General features: G+C 45.9%; 1 protein-coding gene across 2 annotated transcripts in view; it reads left to right on the top strand.

Moving 5' to 3' along the window:
• The window catches only part of NAV2 (neuron navigator 2), a 418,592-nt gene that overhangs the window by 315,824 nt on the left and 85,339 nt on the right, over positions 1–17,429 (top strand). The window lies entirely within an intron of this gene.

Below are 17,429 nucleotides of genomic sequence, written 5' to 3'. Positions count from 1 at the left end.
AAGCTCTTTTCATTACCTTAAAGTGCTTTGAGTAAATAGAATTGATTCTTTTCCTCGACTGCTGTGGTGTTGCTGCCTTTTTTTTTTTTTTTTAATGGATAAGATCACTCTAACTAGCTTCCCTTCTTATCGCTTCCATCCTGTTCAGCCATCTTTTCTGCTCCTTCCTGCAACATTTGCTGGCAAATGAGATTTCATGGCCCCGCTTGGCTGCACAGGTGTCTGTGAGACCTCCCTAACTGTGGGATGGGAATTGGGAATCCCTGGTAAGAAGAGAGCTATGGGGTGGGGAGGAGTAAAGCAGAATGTTGGTTGGGGGCTGGAGATCTGAGGTCTCACCTTGGATCTGTCACTAAACTCTGTGAACCTGGGCAAGTTACTTCCTCTCTGCCTGAACTCACCCCTAAAGTGAGAGAACTGAGCCACATGGCACCTAAGTTTCATTTCAGATCTGAACTTCTAGGGTGACCTCATTTAATCAGATAGCCAACCCTGTGTAAGATTTGGAGTCTGGTGATTGCAGATGAATTGCATGGAGGTGGGTGCTTATTGAACTCAGCGAAGTCTGAACAAAATTCTCCAGAACTTAAAACAGATGAGCTGTGAGATCCTGGTGTGACTTGGAGTTCTCATGGGCTGGACATAATAATTTTTAAATGCTGAGCTTGTCAAAAAAAATTACATAAAATGCGTCACCGAAGGAGATTTCTGAACTGGGAAGCAGAGCTGGGTAACTTTCCATTGGTATATCTGAATCCCTGCTTCCCAGAGCTTTTCCAGAAGCAGTGAAGGTGTCTGAGCTTCCCAGTCCCCGTCAGGGTAAAGTTCAAGCTCTGTTACTGGGCTTACTGTGAGCCTCAGCTCCTGTTATTTACTGCCCCTTCACCGCTCCCCTCTTGCACTCACATTGAACTGGTTGCCATTCTCTGAAAATGATCCTTTCTTGCTTTGCAGAGGCTATTCCCTCCGTCTCTGTGCCACACCCAAGCTTGGTTCTTATCCTTCAAGGCTCGCATTAAGTGTCACCTCCTCCAGGAAGCCTTCCTTAACCACCCCAACTCCCAAGGCCAGATTAGCTGACCCTCCTATTTGCTTCCATAGTATCCTGGAACTCTGCTGTATCAGAGCACTAAACACAGCATATTATAAGTGTCTGCTACCCTGTCACCTCACCTGCACGCCAAGCATCTTGAAGGCCAGGCCTGACTTACCATCATGCCCTCATTGCCCAAATGAGAGACCGCCCACCCAGGCAGACAAGTGCAGCTCACCCAGCTCAGCTTGTTCATGGAGCCAGAAATCACTCCCAGGGCTGCCTGTCTCCAAACCCCACTTCTTTTCTGCTCTAGCACTTCTCACCTAGACCCCCTCTTCCCCTTCTTATAAAGTCTGCCTCTCTTGAGACATCTTCTGTGATCTCGTAAGAAACAAATTGTGGAGAAAAAATGGAATTTGTGTCTCAGACGTTTGATTTAGAGCCTCACGAGACTCTGCCCCATGTGTAAGACTGGACCCACGGAAACTTAATGTTGATAGACTTGAACAGCACAGGGCCCGCCGTGCTAACGGGGCTCAGTAATAGGCTCTTATCCCCCAGAATTTGCCGTGACCTTCCCATCCTAGATGTGTTTGTGGGATAAGTGTATTAGGTACTTCTTTGGTTGGGGTGTGTGTACACGTGCACTTTGGATTCCAACACCATTTTTGGTTGGTTGGTTGGTTGGTTGAGGTGGGTGTGTGTGTGTGTACGCACATTTTGGATTCCAGCACCAATTTTGGATTCCAGCACCAATTTTGGTTGGTTGAGGGGTGTGTGTGTGTGTGTGTGTGTGTGTGTACACGCGTTTTGGATTCCAGCACCATTTTTGGTTGGTTGGTTGGGGTGGGGGTGTGTGTGTGCACACACATTTTGGATTCCAGCACCAATTTTGGTTGGTTGAGGGGTGTGTGTGTGTGTACACACATTTGGGATTCCAGAACCATTTTTGGTTGGTTGGTGTGTGTGTGTGTGTGTGTGTGTGTGTGTGTACATTTTGGATTCCAGCAGCTTTATTTTGGGCTGTGCTGGGTCTTGGCTGCCGCGAGGGCTTTCTCTAGTTGCGGCGAGCAGGGCCTCCTCTCTCGTGGTACGCGGGCTTCTCCTTGCCGTGGCTTCTCTTGTTGAGGAGCACAGGCTCTAGGACGTCGGAACTTCAGTAATTGTGGCTCACAGGCTTAGTTGCCCCGGAGCGTATCATTGGCAGGCAGATCCTTAGCCACTGGACCACCAGGGAAGTCCCCGCAGCAGCTTTGAATGCCCTTGGACTTTGTAGGAAGGGACCCAAGTCTGTAATATGTGCGCAGCCGTGGCCCTTATCAGAACACAGACATACCTCTCATTACTGCTAATTGCAGTTCTCCACCGAGTGATCTGGACTCAGACTTCCTGGTCTGTGACTAGTAACCTATGTTATAACATTGGCTACATACGATACATTACAGTATCTTCCAGGCAGCTGCTCTTTAGGTAAATTAATACCTGGGGCTCTTTTGCCTTTTCTAGGAATCTTTAAGTCCTGTAACAGGCTTTCATTTAAGGCTGTGCAAGGCTTATTTCACCAGATTGCTATTTGGAAGTTCTAACAAAACACCTTTATGAATAGCGGCTGTAATACCTTTAATCCTCTAAACTTCCTGATGTTTTAAACTAAGTGGATTGCTAAGAATGAAACCAGGCTTTCCTGTCTCTCTGGTCTCTTCCTCTCCCCAGCTCTGTCTATGTGTCTTCAGGACCAAGGTGCTGGGGTGCAAATTCTTTCTTGTTATTAAGGCACTGAACTAGAAAAGACCTGGAAACACCATGCGGTTTCTCCAGACTCCAGGTTTTGTAATTACCTGGCCTGACCTACAGTTTTTTTGAAAAACACATTTGGGTGAGGTTTCTGTTTCTCATTAAAGATCAGGATTCTTTTTTTTTTTTAATTAAATGTGACTTTCTTCCTTACTTGAGAAAAAAATAAACATGTTTTATTATGGAAAAATAGAAAATACAGACAAGAAAACAGTAGGGGGGGAGGCGAAATGTCATCATAACATAGAGAGGCAGCCCCAGCACCTTGATGACTTCTAGACTTTTTTTCTGCGCTTGTAAGCAGCTTACTCATCTTGTGCTGTGCTTAGTCACTGTATGTCTGACTCGTTATGTTCCCGTGGATTGTAGCCCACCAGGCTCCTCTATCCATGGAATTCTTCAGGCAAGAATACTGGAATGGGTTGCCATGCTGGCCTCCAAGGGATCTTCCCAACCCAGGAATGGAACCCAGGTCTCCCTCATTGCAGGCGGATTCTTTACCATCTCAGCCACCAGGGAAGCCCTTATTCATCTTATTATGGGGGAAAAAAAGACTGAATTTTCTTGAGCACTTGCTGTGAGCCAGGCCCCCCCATTCTATACTCTTTACTTATATCGATTCACTTAATTTTTACAGTAACTCTAGGAGTAGGAGTTATGTTGCTTAAGCTAAATGTCCACTATATGTTGCTTAAGCAATATGTCCAAAGTCAGGGAGCTAGAAGTGGCCGGGAGTTATAACTCTAGTTCTTAATTTTTTTTTTTTTTTTTTTACTGTTTATTTATTTATTTTTGGCTGTGCTGGGTCTTCACTGCTGTACGCAGGCTTTCTCTAGCTGCGGCGAGTAGGGGCTACTCTCTTGTTGCAGAGCGCAGGCTCTAGGGCCCGTGGGCTCAGTAGTTATGGTTCATGGGCTCAGTGACCCCGAGAAGCATGTGGAATCTTCCCGGACCAGGGATTGAACGTGTGTGGCCTGCATTGTCAGGCAGATTCTTAACCACTGGACCACCAGGGAAGTCCAAGTTCTTAATTTTAACTGCTGTACTATATAACAACTAAAAAATGAAAAGAGTTTTATCATCTACTTATGTAGCTTGGGGCTTCCCTGGTGGGTCAGAGGTTAAAGCGCCTGCCTGCAATGCAGGAGACCTGGGTTCGATCCCTGGGTGGGGAAGATTCCCTGGAGAAGGAAATGGCAACACACTCCAGTATTCTTGCCTGGAGAATCCCATGGACGGAGGAGCCTGGTGGGCTACAGTCCATGGGGTCGCAGAGAGTCGGACACGACCGAGCGACTTCACTTTTGTAGCTTGACACTGCCGTGTAAACATCTTTTTGTATCAGGATCCATCGGCATCATTTTTGACAGCTTTCCATTCTAGAGTGGAGCCATACTTAGGGTTTTTCAGGGTGCCCCACTCCTTTTGTCGTCACAAAGAACAATGCAGAGGCCATTCTTGGACCTAAATGTTTGCATGCTACTGTAAGCTGCAAATAAAGACCGTATTCTATATTTTCCTTATAATTCTGACATTTGTGCATGCAGATGACACTCTTGAGCATTGTTAGAAGAACATAATCTTAAGTGTGTTCTGGCTACTGGTGATGGGGCAGCCCTGAACCATTCACACACTTTTCGTCCCCACATCCCATTGTTCCTGGTACCGTGTTTGGGAAAAGGTTGGCTGAAGAAGGGAGTTTCTGTCTGGGTGCAGCTAAACCTACAGAATTAGTGTCAGTCTGCACTGTGCTCTGAATTGAATGAGAGTTTTTTGTTTTTCTCTCTGAACTTCAAGAAAAGTACAGAACTGGGATCTCCTATGATGCTACCTACCCTTGGAGCCAACTACTCCTATAGGAAGGAAAAGAGGAAGGGGAGAAAATACAGGGCCCATCAGTATAGATTGTTGTCAGTGTACTTAATATTCGACAGGCGAAGTGGCTATTGGAAAATTGTCCCCAGTGTGCCAAGTACCAGGCTCAAGGCCAAAATTCAGAGGTGACCAGGGTGGTTTCAATCACAGCCTCTGCTTAACAGGGTCTCAGCAGCAGTGGGCCCTTGGGCAAGTTACTTGCCCCACTGCTTCTCAACATCCTTATGTATATTAGGGATAATAATTCCTAGTACATAGGGGATAATACCTACTGAATAGGGAATGTCAGAAAAGTAAGATAAGATTGGAGAATTTAGCACCTAACTGCCATTATAAGAATTCAATAGAAATGAAAGCTTAAAAAGAAATCCCAAGAACATACTGATTTAGGAATCTGGTCAAGCTGTTCTTTAGCACTGATTAGCTTTGTGACCTTCCATAGCTTATCTCACGTTGCAGAGTTGTAGACCGTCTGTGAATTGGGGATAATAATAATAAAAAAATCTATCTTACTAGACTATTTTGAGTATTGATATCAAGAGTGCACATCTATGGCACATAGTTGGTTTTCAGTACCTGTAGCAAAATTTGTAAACATATGTGCCAGTAACTGTTTTATTTCTCTTCCTTCACTCAAAACAGTTTTCCTCTGAGAGACTGATGGTCAAGTGGAAAGCATGTAATTCTTAACCACTCTAACTTTTTAGCTACCCTCTCTACTAGGCAAATACCTAGAATGAGGTTGGGCTCTTGGCCAAACTTTTTTTTCCCTTCGACTTAGAAAAGATTGTGGTTCAGAGATTGTGAACCTATTTTCTACTCCCTATAAACTCAGAAGGGAAACAATGAAACACCAAACTAAGGGCCAGGGCAGCTTTTCTTACAAGAAACTCAAGGTTGTGAGGTTCTATGGGCTGAGATATTTACAGTATTGAGGACAACACCTGACACCTAGAGAGTCTGCAGTCCATTCAGGGGCTGTCCCCAGCAGGACACAGAGGGAGCACAAAGCCACAAGGGAATGAATTTTCTCTTGCAAAGTGATTTCAGCAGGAGATCGAGGGGTGTAGGCTTGCAAAAGCGTTCTTGCTTAGAGGGATCTTAGAGAACATCTGGGGTTGCGGTCAGCTCACTGAACCGGCCAGCAGTCTGAAGGCCACCATCAGGCAGCGAATGAGCTGCACTCAGCCTTGGTTAGTGTTTTTGCCGCTGCTCTGCGGGACCCCTCCAGCCTGAGAGCTGAGTGACCTGGGGCCAGTGGGAGCGCCTTGGGTGTGTGGAGTAACTTGAGACTATAGAGTCTCCCAACCGATCGCTGGCTTAAATCCCAGCCGCTCAAGGCTGCCCGTGATTAGCCCCTACATGTTCCCTTTCCAGCTTCTTTCCCCGTCCCTGACTCATTATCTCACCCTACACCGGACACACTCAAGGATGTCCTTGCAGCTGGAGCCACGTGTTAAAGAAAGGCCAGAGTGGCTTTGAAATATTTTATTTGTTACCCATCCATCTTCATAGAGATAGATAATACTCCCGCTGAAAAATAAATATTTGAACTCTTGGGGTTTCCCCTATGCATCCAACCCCTTATGGCCAATGGTATTGTTTTCAATTTCCTTTAATGTTCTGTTTTTTAAAAGACCAAATTGCCAAGTGGATTTGCTTCTTGGCTTTTTTTTTTTTCTTTTAAGTAACCAGATTTATTACCATGACCACAGATGCAGGAAGGCCTAACTCTGAATTATTCCCCAAACACCAGATGCACTAACCTTCCAGTCTGCTGTTACTCCTTACTGGCTGCGGGGACAATGGCAGGAATCTTTGTGGCTGTTATTGTTAGCCTAGAGTGTTTGGCATGGGGTTTTATGGGATGATCTAGATTTTATTATGTGGAAAGCTATAAATAGGCACAAATTTAAAATGTTGCACCAAATTGTCAACTTTCAGCATTGCACACCTTTCCTGTACAGGCAGCCTAGGCACAGATTTATTCTGACTTTATAAGCAATAATCTCTTTTCACCTCTGATGTGCTCCACAGCTTACTACTATGCTTTTCTTTCATGTCATGGATCATGGCTTGCAATTAAATGCATTTATTTTTTTTATTTGAGTGTCTGAAATCCCCACAAACACCACACTATAACCTCCATGAAGGAGAGAGTGAGACCATTTCTCTTTTACATACTGCTGTTTCCCCAGCACAATGCCTGATACATAAAGGTCAGCACCCAGCCAATATTTTAAGGAGAATAGCTTAAATATCACTTCCAGAGATCCTTTTCTGACCACTCTATTTAAAGGAAGTGCCTCCAGTGACTCTCTTTTCCTATACCCTGTTTATTTACCTTATCACTTTTCCCATAGCATCCAGAATGACCTTCCTTGTAGAAACCATGATGTCATAGCATTTGGTAAAAGTCTAAATTGGGCCAAGTCCAACAATATTAGAAGCAGCTAAAGGACTCTAGGTAACCTGTTAACAGTGGCCCTGACCCACTGAATGTCGTAGTGGCATCTGTTGGCACAGTGACATGGAAATGTTTACTACTCTGAGCACGTGGGGTCATGGAAAATGGGCAGGATTTGTCCTCTGAGGCTGTGGGTCCCTTATAGTTTTTTGACTATGAGCAAGACAACTAGGTTATCTGAGTTCCAGTTTGTTTTTCTATGACATAAAGATAATAATGAATGTGTCCACCCAGTTGTGAGAATTGAGATGTATAGACAGTAAAGTGTATAAGTCTGAATTGTTGTTTATCATTGAAAATAGCTTTGACCTCATGTGTCTTTTATTGGAAATGCTCCCATTTGGGAGTTGGTTTGTTGTTGATTGGCACCCTGTTAGAAAAGGCATCTCTGATGTTGGATCGAGGATGAAAAGTCTAGGTTTATGATTTTAGGCCAAAGATGCTGGCACCTGGGGTCATGTTCTCTAGCCTCCCCTGTCCAAGGTTTTGTTAACAGGCCTGTAGTTTCATATTCAGAATGGGAGGGAGGTAAACACAGATAACAAAGTAGGTACTCTTTCTGGTGAGTGAAGCCTTTTGTTTAGAGACAGAGGAGTGTGTGTGTGCTTTCATGTGTGAGGACCCACAAGTGTGAGCTCCAGACGAACCCCAAGAATCAGCCAATTGAAGGTAACAGAAATTGCAGCCCCTCAAGATAAAACATCCAACGCGGAAATGTGACTCATTCTGTCTTTATAGTAAGATTGAAGAACGGTATCACCTCCTCGCTGGATAAGAAGGGCAGGGCCCACTGTCTGTAAATGCAGAGGATAAGCCAGAGATTCTGCATGAAACCCTCAGCAGGAAACGGAGATTTTTCACTTATCTGATAGGTTCTGAGCCCCAGCAAAGAATGGGGGAATGGAGGAGTCAAGACAGTCTGACAGCATCTCCAGACTGACAGCATCGTCACCAGTATGGCCCCAGGATCACCTGTTACTAATGGGTAACATCTTGCCCTAGCTTAAAGATCAGTGCCCATGGCCCTAGGAGGAGATCTCTCAGAACAAAAGCAGGAGCCTTTTACACTCAAGGAGCTTACTGGGTTTTTTTTTTCCTTTGAAAATAAACAAATAGTGCGCTGACTGGTTAAGTACCATGAAGTGTCATGGGGTGGAAAGTAACTGGGCCAGAGTCTAGAGGTAACCCCTGAGGAGGTGACATTCCATCCATGACCTGAACCAGGAGACAGAGGCGAATGTGGGGAGATGTGGACGGAGAGCATCACAGGCAAGTGGAGCTCAGCGCGGGGCCTGTGGAACAGAAAGAGACCTAGTGTGTGCCGAGGCCCCTGTGGACCCTGTACTTGAACTTAATGAAGGAGAGGCGCAGAGCGGCAGAGGGAGTAGGGAGGAGTCAGATCCCTTTTCGGGGGAGGGAACGAATTCGAATTTTATCCTAATGAATTTGGATGTTATTCTAAGTTCCCTGGGAAGCTGCTGGAGGGTTTTAGGCAGAAAGGCAACTTGACCCGATGTCTCCTTGAGTAAGATCCTTGTCACTGCCGTGTGGGTGAGGAATCCTAGCAGAGCAAGAGGGAAGGCCAAGCCATCAGGGAGATGGTTGTTGAAGGAGAGAGACAGTGGTAGCTTGGACCAAGATTATCTTACTGTAGATGCTGAAGAGTGATCAGGTTCAAGGTGTACTGGAGAGGTATAAGCAAGAGAACTTGCTGGGGACTTTATAGGAGGCATGAAGGAAATACTGATTAATAGATGACTGGGAAGGGGAGGATTCCAAATGGAATGGAATTCCATTCGGGAGTGGAATGCACACAGATTAGAAGTTGGAAACAATCGTTTTATCTGAGATGCATTAGATTTGAGATGTGTTGCGTGCACCCAAGGGGGTCAGGATAGAGGAGCAAACTTCAGAGTTGTCTGTGCCTCGTCTTTGAAGCTGTGGATGAGATCACCTAGGGAAAGACTAGATAGGAAAGAACAGGGGACAAGAGAGAGAGCCGGAGGGGTCTGGAGAGGAGGAGCTTGAGCAGAAGGACAGGGAGGCACAGCCAGTGAGGGAGGGAGAGAGCAGGTGCCGATGATGGCCTGGAAACGTGGGAAGAGACCCATTCCAGAAGGAGGAAGCTGCCAACCTGCCTACATGCTGCTGAACGCTTAGGTAGCAGAAGGATCACTGGCAAAAATTAAACCATGGGTGTTCTTGGGAGAAACAAAAACAGTTTCAGTGGGGTGATGGGAACACCAGTCTGCCTGGCAGGTTGAGGAAACCATGGACCGTAGAAGCTGGAGTGCAGACAGCTTCTTTGACGTGTTCTGCTGTGACATAGTCATGGAGGAGATTATGGACGTGGGGTTAAACAAAATTTTGTTTTATTTGATGAAATAGGTGATATATTTCCTTGGCCAGTTAGTGGGGAAGAGTCAGCAAAAAGGGCAAAAAATGATGATGTTGAAGAAGGAAAAAAGTAGACTCGTTAGTATTATTTTAATAAAAGTATTCATAGAAATAAGTGGACATCTTTTTTAGATTCGTTTCAGTGGTTTTATGTTTTCTGTAATTACCTGCTGTATTCTAAGAATGCAGTTTTATTCTGTTCTTTGATACCTGGGTAGAGTTGATCAGCTGCATTTTGGTTTAAAAAACAGCTCTGTAAGTTAACCTGAGAACCTTGACATCATTGATAACATTGTTTCTGTGGAGAAAAATGTTATGTGTCCTGGAAGGTCTTTGGAATCTGGCCTGTTTGGCAACCAGGGTCAGAAATGACAGGGGAAGACTGGCTCTTTGAAAAGAGCCAAAGGGCATCTGCTCCCACAGGGTTGGCTGACCTGCCTTCCCTTCTTATCTCCTCCTGTTGCTGAACTCTTAGCTATAGTGTGTATTACCTTTCAGAGCATGGGAAAGCCCTACCTAAACCTTACCCTGCAGATGCAGAGAATTCAGAGCATTTCGTATTAAAGATGGGATCTTTTAATAGCAGGGAGGGGACTGAGACCCTTTTAAACTGCCTTGTCAAAAAAAAAAATAAAAAATAAACTGCCTTGTCTCGTGTAATGAAGTCGCCCTTGAGAAAGTTGTGCATAATTGAGATTATATATTTAGTGCTGGAGATTTACAGAAACTTGTACATGAGAGGAAGTTCCTTTATTCCCCTGCCAGTGCATCCTTTCTCCGAGGAAAACCAGGATGCTTACAGCGACTTGCCAGGCTCTCCTCCGGGACCCTCCTCCCTCCCTTTAACCCTCTGACCTGACCGCCTTGGTTTCCTCCGCTTCACTGCTCACTCTGCTCCAGCCACACGTGGTTCGTGAATGTGTAAGTTGTATCCTGTCTCAGGAGCTTTGCACTGACCTCTCCCTCTCTCGGAAGGCTCTTAGCTCCAGATAGTCACCTAACCAGCTACCCCACTTCTTTCAGATCTGCAGGACTCATCCGTTCAGGAGACATTCCCTAGCTACCCTGTGTAAAATTTCAGACACCCTCCTTGACAAATCACAGCCTCTTTCCTACATTACTTTTTCTCCTTAACACTGATCACTATTACATACTCCATAATTTACATTTTGTCTCATTTATTGTTTAGTTCTGTCACTGAACAGTAAGTTCCATTAGAGTAAGGAATATTTTGTCTATTTTGTTGATTTGTATAGCAGGGGCTCGGTAGTATCAGTTAAATGAATAAATCCCTTAGTTACCTTGGCAATTAATGTGGATGTTTACATATTATATTAGCTTATAACAAAGAACAACTGCAGCAAACAGTGGAAATTTGTGTGTGTGTATGTATATGTGTCTTTCTGTATGTATATCTCCATATATGTATGTCTCATTCCACCTAAAGTAACCCAGAGGGCAGCCAGATTCTCAAATAAGTCATGTTGTAAAGATAAATTCAGTTTCAGAGACAGTGTCGAAGGTAAGAGGGATGGTTTAAAGCATCTTTGTCAGCCAGAGTTTGGGTCCATCCTGACTTTGTGGCAGTAAATCTGGGCTACACCGCCCTCCCCTGAGCTCACCCCTGCCCGTCACGGCCTCAGCCTTCCTCTCGCCTCTGCAGAGACTGGCTCTGGCCACAGGTTTTCAGCTGGGGAAGGGCCCTAAGGGATGAGAGGTGGATGATTAACTTTGGTTGAGACTCCTTCAAGATTACAATCTAGGCTCCTGGACACACTTGCTTTTTCTTTCACCTGGGAAGCCCCACTAGACCCTCACTTCCTTTCTGAGCTGACCTTTTATTGTCCCCCTTTGGGGGCGGGGGTGGCTCTTCATTCCCCCTTTGAAAGGCTTTTGTTTACTGAGCAAATGTTGACCACCCTGAGACCTTGCTCTGGGCCAGTTACTGCTTCCTCGCCTACCCTCGCCCACTACCCAGACACACACACACACACAGAACCCCCACCCCCCTCCCCGTGCCCCCCCACCCTAAACTCTGATTGGAGAGGCAGCCGAGACCAGGGGGAGAGTCTTTCTCTGAGAAAGCCTTTGAAAGCTGCCGGGAGCCAACTGGTAGGATATTTGGAGAAGGAATAGGGCTTTTGGAGAGCATCTTAGTCCTCCTTCATTTTAAAATAAAGGCTTGTGGCTCTGACATTATTTTGCTTTTGAATTTTCACTAGTAAAACAGTTGTTCATTGTTCTCAGCATCTGTTTACATAGTTTCTCCTGAATTCCTTGATTACAGGTTTTAATAGGGATTAGTCGGTGCAACCCCTTCCCATCCCAGAACTGGGACACTCTCCCGTCCCACCTCCCCTCCCAGCTTGTATACCATAATGTTTAAAGTAGCCATGCATACACCAGGTTTCCTTTAAAAAAAACAAAAACCAAGAAATTAATGCATATTTTTGTTGGCACTGCCTCAAAATTGACATCACCAGAAATAATCTGCGTCATTATTAACTGTACAAATAGGTCTCTTCCTTCCCGTGTTCAGCAGTTATCTCTGTAGGCTAATCATTTCTATCAAATGCTCCTCATTCAGTTGTGGGTGGAATTAGTTAAGAAATGTTACTGTCAGCGATTTCTGTGTCATCGTTAACAGCCGCAGCATTGGTGGAGAGACTTTTCCCAACATTTTAGCACAGTCCACGGGTGTTTAGAGTATCCTTTCACATCTAGATTTTATTCAGCTTGACCAACTGTTCCTGGCTCCCTTGGGACCGTATGAGGGCCCTTCCACTAGGTGCTTTACGGTAACAGTTTCCAAGTTTGGTGTTAGCTTTTGCTTTGCTGAAACTTTTCACAGCTGACTTGATACCAGCACTCTGGCCTGACCTCTCGCTCCTTCGGCACCTTAGGGGTTAAGTTTGTCGGTGGATCCGGTTTCTTTCCTGGGCAGGGGAATGGAGATCCCCTTGTAGCTGGTACTTTAAGTAGCCGATTGCTGGTGCCTGGGATTCCCTGGCCCAGTGTGGGCTGGCTCGGCTGCCTGCCTGGCTGGCTGGCTGGCTGGCTGGCTGACGGAATTGCCATCGTGAGATTCATTCAGCTTCTTTGTCTGCTTTCTCCAAGGATCACAATGTAGAATGCTCTGGCCTAGGAACCTGACCAGGTAGGAGGATATTCTGAACTTTCTAGGGCCTGGGGCAGGGTGTGGCGCTCGAGCTGCCCTAGGTGGAACTGGAGAGCCCCGCGGAGCAGCCAGCGGTACAGCTGCCAAAATTGCCGTGGGCTACGTGGTTGGGGGAGCGGTCACAGGTCTGGAAACTCATCATCCTTTTCCTTCTCACCCCCATCCCTTTTTATTTTAACCTTAATAGTCCTAAAGCAGCTGGAGCAAATGTCCTTGGTTCACCTGGACGTTTGGGTAATGTGAGTATATTCCAGATCATCTTATCAAATGAGGCTGCTGAGACCAAAACACTGGCTCTCTTAGGTCCTTATTTCAGCTTTTGGGGGGAGACCTTTGAGCCTGGGGTGGGGTGGGGAGGGGGTGGGAGAACTGGAGAGAGGCAGCGTTGGTCCCGGGGCAAGGACTGCTGGTGGTGCAGAGGGCTCTGATTAAAACGACTTGCAGTTGGTTTTGTTTGGAATCTAAGAAGCCGGGTGAACTTGTGGTTGTGTTTACTAATACTGCAAATTACTGGGTGGGTTTTTTTTTTTTTTTTCTGGAAACTAGGCTCCAGGAGAGATGACATAGATTTAAGTAGGAGCCCTTTTCTTGCTTGTTAGGACTGCTCTAAAGCTGCCCAAAGAGGAACATTTCTATTTTTAAGCCGGACAAGGGGGAGAGGAAACAGTGTTCATTGCCACCTACTACTGGCCAGGCATCTAACAGACATTGTCTCATTTAATTTTTCTTGCAAAGCTGACAATATTATTTTTAATTTGAGGTGAGGCAGTGGGAGCCAGGAGAGGCTAAGGAATGCACTCAAGGTCACACAGACACTAGGCAAAGCTGGGACTGGCCACCACTCTGCCTTCCTTGTTGGGCTTGGCAGATGGCTCAGGATGGTTTTATCTGTAAGTTTAAATGTGGGTTCAGCTGGATGAAGGGCACTTTTTATTGTGGAGGACTTGCCAAAGTACACATGATCCTTGCAAGCATGGCCTGCCTGGGCCTCTCAGATTCGGCTCATTTCGGGAGAGGGGTGGCATTAAGAGGAACTGCACTTCGGCAGCAAGACCTACCTGAGAGTTCGATAATCTCTTTGAGGCTTTTGGACTCTAGATGAATCTGTAACTGGATTTGTTGCTCATTGGATTTGTACGCGGTTGAGGGAGGAGGTGGAAGCCCAGGTGAAAGTCAAACGTGGGAAGGTCAGTAGCCTTGAAGTTGGCCTGGGGCTGCTGGAGTCCCGGAGTCCCCACCCCGGCATGTTAAGGCTGACCCAGGCTTGGCGCTAGTAGCTCACATGTGTGCCTGGGGTGGCTGGTCTCCTAGGGTGAAACTGTTTTCGGGTCCCAGAGCTGATTCAGAGTGTTTGTTTCCTGACCTGGGCTTCCTTCCCTTCCCATCCCGTTGGCCTAGAAGGGGTAGCTGAAGGGCAGGCCCCTGACAAGCTGCCCTGAGTGAGGCAATTGTTGTTCTGTTCTGGGCATTCAGGTTTCCAGGCTCCTAAGATGTATTGGGAGGTGACTGGGAGTATGTGTGGGTGGGTGGATGGTGTTAATGGAAGTGTCGAGATCCCCACATCTTCCTCCACTCTGGACCTAGGGCAACCAGTCAGAGCCCTGTGTGGGATTTCCTCCCCACCCCAGCTTTTCTGCAATTACATGGAGAATACTTTGATTCCATTAAAAGGTGTCCTCCGTTTGGGGAGGGCAGTTTGGAGGGAGAATAAATACATACATATGTATGGCTGAGTTCACTTGAAACTATAACAACTTTATTCATCAGCTATACTCCAAGACAAAATAAATTTTTCTTTTTTTTAAAAAAAAAAGGTGTCCTGGGCTTTTTGCATAGCTGTTGGGAGTTCTGAGTCCTTATTTGACTGTAATTTCTTGGCATCTCTTTGCCTCTGCTCTTACGTTGAATGAGAGCTTGGGCTTTAGAACTGTGCAGATCTAGCTTCAAATCCAGCTCAATTTATTATCTCTGGCACCGTGGGCAGGTCACCATAGCCTCTGTAAGCCTCAGTTTCCACATCTGTAAAAGGGAACATTGATGGTTTGTGCCTTATAGTCTCATATAAGTGTGTGGGATAATGAATGTAAAGTGCTTTAGCAAAATCCCTGGAGCCCACTGTTAAAGCTTTTCAGCTTGGGTTCGCCAGTATTTTCATGAACTATATGATAGGCTGAGCTGTATATGATACACTGAATTCTGTTGATGTTTAGGGTACTCTTATCTCCTGGTAAACAGAACAGCAGAATGACTTTGCTGCAATCTTTGGCAAAAGCCAGGTGGCTGTGGACCAAGTTTCAGCAGCTTTCTCTGGTGGAGCCTTGGAGGAGAGAGGCCTTTGTGCAGCTGAGGCCAGCAGACATGCTGGTGCCTATGCTAACAATGAGGGTAGAGGGCATCCGGACCAGAGCTCTGGGCTTGGTAGCTCAACCAGCCCCTGGAGCCAAAGGAGGAATTTCACGCTTACTCAGGGGACCACCTACTTGTTGAGGGAATGAGTTACCAAAATGGGACAAAGGTGCCGTGGGGTGAAACTCAACCCCTGACATTCTGAGTGCTGCTAAATCCCCTCGGAGCCTTCTTTATGGGGCTCCTGTTTCCCTCTCTCCACCTCAAATGATTGGCCTTGCACCTGGCACCGTCTGTAGAAGCTGCTTCTCCCCCGGGACCCTGCCCATTTATGGCAGCGAGCTCTTCCACTAGAACTTCATCATCTTTTTCGTACTGTGGGCCTGCCTCTCCTTCCTGCGGTCTTTGCAAAGTCCCTGGATCCCACCCTACAGCTGATGGGAGCTGGTTATCTCCTCTGTGCCTGGAGTTCTGGTTTGGTCCCCATGAAAGGCTTCAGGGGCCTGGGTGTTGATCAGCACCAGGTCATAGAGGAGGAAGTCTGGGTCTTCTGGAGATGAAGATACTGACAAAGTAAATGGCAGGGCCAGGGTTCAAAATGAGATCTGTTAGATGGGTCAGAAAGTTCATTTGGAGTTTTCCAAAGCATCTTACAGAACAACCCAAACTTCTTGGCCAGCCCAATATTTTGCTTTATTTTTTTTCTTCAGAGCTTGTGCTGCCTCCATCTAGAGCTTCAGAGGTTTATGGTACCCTGGCCCACTGCTGGATGAAACTTAATTTATTTGGATTAGTATCTAACTCTGTCCTGGGTTTTCATTCGAACTCAGGTTCTGGGTTATTTTGTACCGCAACAGCAAACTGTGTAGGCTGATCACAGGGGGAAAACCTAGAAGGGTGACTTGCTTGCTCATAGTTTTTTTCAAGTACCTCTCTTATTTATTTATTTTTTTTCATGTCAGAAACTTGAACGCCCTTCTAATACACATGACAAGTGTTCATGAAAATGTGTCAGTTGAATAGATAAACAAGATGGTTGCACATTATTGGATCTGTATGTGAATCCTAGCTTCAACAGTTCCAAGTTGTATGACCTTTGGGCCTTTCTTTCCAAGGGTCAGTTGTCTCATCTCTCGAATGGGTATAGAATTAGTCTCCATCTCACGGTACCCAGGAGAAAATATAGGTAAGCCCTCAATACTAGTTATTATTTTTATCACAGAGTTGGGCAGATTAAATGAAAGAATGCAGGTAATATAATTAGCATGGGGTCTGGCACAGCTTTAAACTTCAATTAAAGTTGACTCTTATCATTCTCAGATAGGCAGCAAAAGGAGTTTGCAGGAGTCCTGTTGCATTCTTTGAAGGTGGATTTTCTTAATGGACTCCAGCAGTGTTTAGAGGAGGTGATGCTCCTGAGAAAAGCTCCTGGGGAGGAAATAGTTAACATACCTGTCTGGTGGGAAATGAAGGTAGCCAAACCCTTTCCCTTCCCCGGGGGTTACTGCTAAACCCTGGTTGGACTTGCTCACTCATCCACACCAAAGGATCTCATTCCGCTGGGCCCTGGGGTTTCACAGGAACAATTGCCTTGAACAATAGCCAGAAAACTAGTTCCACCAGTCTGGCTTTTGCAAGTGAATGCAGCTGTCTGGCAGGGAGCACAGGGCCCGGGAAATGGGCTAAGCCGTGATTCTGGAGCAGAACTCGAAAAGTGAGCAGGTAAGGCCGCGACCCAGCCCTGGGTGGCTCTACAGCGCGAGTTTAGTCACCAGGAGAGGGGCAGACAGGAGGGCGGGGACTGGCCAAGACAGTTCCTGAGAACGGTTAGGGCCTTCTGGACTAGACCCAGGCTTTGGGTGGGGGGTTTTGGGTGGAGGGTGATTAAGATCCCTTGCTTAGTGAAGGCTGCTTTTGAGGACCAGAATTACAGTACTTCATCTCTTCTAACCTGTTGTGGTTTATTGGTGAGCAGGGAATGAATATTTCTCTACAAGCTGATTTTTTTTTTAACAACATCATTTAAGCATGTCTTTCCCTTGCATAAACAACATTATCTCACAGGGAGTCCATTTGGAAAGTCTAATGACCCTCCAGATCCTTCAGTAACTCCTCTTCTCAGAGTCAGAGTCTTTTGCTGAAAGCCAGGATTCCTCATGCCTGGGCGTGTAAATCCTAGTGGAAAAATCTGTTTAATCATCCTTCTAACCTTGGGGTTCGGTTTTGCCTTTTTACTTCATGGAAGATGAAGTTGTAAATATAGTATCACATGAATTCAGAACCATTGCAGATTCCTGCTGTTGAGATGAAGTTGTAAATACAATACCACATTAATT

The sequence above is a fragment of the Muntiacus reevesi genome, chromosome 5, assembly GCF_963930625.1.
Source record: "Muntiacus reevesi chromosome 5, mMunRee1.1, whole genome shotgun sequence".
Taxonomy (NCBI): domain Eukaryota; kingdom Metazoa; phylum Chordata; class Mammalia; order Artiodactyla; family Cervidae; genus Muntiacus; species Muntiacus reevesi.
The sequence above is the reverse complement of the archived record's forward strand: the minus strand, read 5'-3'. Positions and strand labels throughout refer to the sequence as shown.